This window comes from Pteropus alecto, unplaced genomic scaffold, assembly GCF_000325575.1.
Source record: "Pteropus alecto unplaced genomic scaffold, ASM32557v1 scaffold479, whole genome shotgun sequence".
NCBI lineage: Eukaryota > Metazoa > Chordata > Mammalia > Chiroptera > Pteropodidae > Pteropus > Pteropus alecto.
In genome coordinates, this window is record NW_006492031.1 from 1,862,195 (window position 1) to 1,864,743 (window position 2,549).

At 32.9% G+C, this 2,549-nt stretch overlaps 1 pseudogene; it reads right to left on the bottom strand.

Annotated features, from left to right (window-relative positions):
* Positions 1-1,614: 1,614 nt before the first annotated feature.
* Positions 1,615-1,733, bottom strand: LOC112473527 (annotated as a pseudogene).
* Positions 1,734-2,549: the final 816 nt, after the last annotated feature.

Genomic DNA, 2,549 nt, shown 5'->3' on the forward strand with positions numbered 1-2,549 from the left:
GACACATTAAATATATACTATATATGTAATACTGTATATATATATATGTGTAAGTATATATATTCCTAGGTGATGATAATGTGTAGTCAAAGTTGAGAATCATTGCATTAATGGATCATTATGTGATGTTTGAAAAACATCACTCTAAATGCTGAAATTCTAATAGAATTTTTAGGTTAATAATGTGTCTATGTTAATTTTTTGGTGTTAGTTATTATATTATGGTTATGTGATATTAATATTAGAAGAAGCTAGATGATGATTATATGATAACTCTGTACTATTTGGAGAAACTTTCTATAAGTCCAAAATTATTTCAAAATAAAAATGCTTAAAAATTTCTCAAATCAATAAAAAAGTAATTTAGATGTTCATCGGAAAATGAACAAAAATTTAAATAGGCATTTCTTAAAGGGGACTATACAAATGGCCAGTAAATCTATGAAAACATACTAAACTTCATTCATCATCTGGAAAATGAACATGAAAATCACTATGATGCTATTGCATATCCCACCAGAAAGGCTAAATAAAAAAGAAAGAAAATATCAAGTAATGGTGCAAAAGTGAAGCATTTAAACTAGAACATTTAAACCTACTGATAGGGATGATAATTAGTGGAACCATTTGGGGAGAACTGTTTGCCATTTCAGCTGAAGTTACAAGCACATGTAACTATCCCTAAGTATATACCTAACAGAAATGTGTCTATAGTAAATAAAAGACATATTTAAAAATGTTCATTCATTCGGCATCATTTTTAGTAGCCAATGCCTGAAAACAACCCAAACATCCACCAAGAATATAATGGATAAATATATTTTTGTGTAATCATGCTATGAATACAACTGCATTCAACAACATGAACGAATCTCAGGAAAATGATGTTGGAGGAAAGTAGTCAGGCCACATAAAACTACATTCTGCAAAATTTAATTTACATAAAGTACAAAAAGGAGGCAGACTAATCACTAATGCTTGGATTCAGGATAGTGGCTTTTCTCATAGGGGATATTGGCTGGTCAGAATCAGGAGAGGGACTTCTGATATACTGGGAATGTTTTGTTTCTTATTTCAGGTGCTGATTCAATTGTTATATCACTGGTGAAAATAAGTGTAGGCTCTACACTTATGATTTGTGTCTTTCATATCTAAATTATAATTTAGTAAAAAGTTTAAACAGAACAAAATACATGTTTTTCTCCTACTATTCAGTAATTGAATAATTGACATTCTGTGGCCTACCAAACCAAGACTCATTTTCACATGCATGCACAGACACACACAAACACACACACACATACACACACACACACACACACATACACAGCACAGCACATATCCCCTTTTGTATATTTACTCATGCGGTTTCCCCTAAGTGAAATATTCTTCATTCTCTATATGCCTAGTCTAGTAAACCATAACTCCTTTACATGGGGTGATGATGTGCCCTAATTTATACAGGTCAGTCCTGGTTTAAAGTTTTTGTCCTACTGTAAAATATTTTTTAACTATTTATTTATTTATTTATTTATTTATTTATCTGGCGAGGCAACTCTTGGTTGACCTCATAGATTACAAGGATCTTGTCAGTTTACAATCCCTTATTTTTCACGCCTACAGCACATGGTCTTCCTAGGTAGTCTCCCATCCAAGTACTAACCAGGCCCAACCCTGCTTAGCTTCCGAGATCAGATGGGATTGGGCTTGTTCAGAGTAGCATGGTCGTAGACTGCCCTAGAGTAAATATTAAAAGTACCTAGAACCTTTCTAGATATTTAAGACATTTTCTCTACCCTTTACACTTGTTTTTACTTACTTAATTCAAGAACAAATTTCTACTGACTCTATTTCCCATCTTTCCAAATATTTCAACTTAGTTTTCATAAAAATATATCATGTAACATATAATTAAATTATATCTATACAATAACAAGTAAAACTGGCAGAAACAATAATGGGAATAAACACTACTATTTCTTGGGTACTCAACTATGGGAAAGTAAGCTAGTTACAGTGTAAGATTTGCATCAGTATCATGCAGAATGTGCTATAGAGAGAATGGGGAGACTTAGTTAAGGCTAGTCAGTTAATTGGTGGTTGAATAAGAGAATTTCTACTATATACCTATTTGTTAAGAAAACTACCAAACATATCAGATATAAAAGTAAAGATACCAAATCAACAATGGGAGAACAATTTTTTGATGATTTGGCCTATAGTGAGACTCTTGGCCTTCTTCAATCTGAGTATGAATTTAGTCAAGGGATTAAAAAGGTTCAGGTCAAACTATATTCCTCTCTTGGGTAACCTAAAAGTCAGCATTTATCTTCAGAGGCATTTTTCTTCCTTATACACCCAGATTCTTGGTCAGAAACCATCTAGGAAAGTGCATCACTATGACATGACTCATCCTGGTGACACCCAGAGTTTTCCTCTTGCCTACTATTCTCAGTGCATTCAGTATAAGCACAATCACAGAAATCGAACAAACTGAGCACTAACTAGTCCTTTGATGAAGGTGTAGGGGAAAAGAAAGGAAACCTAAT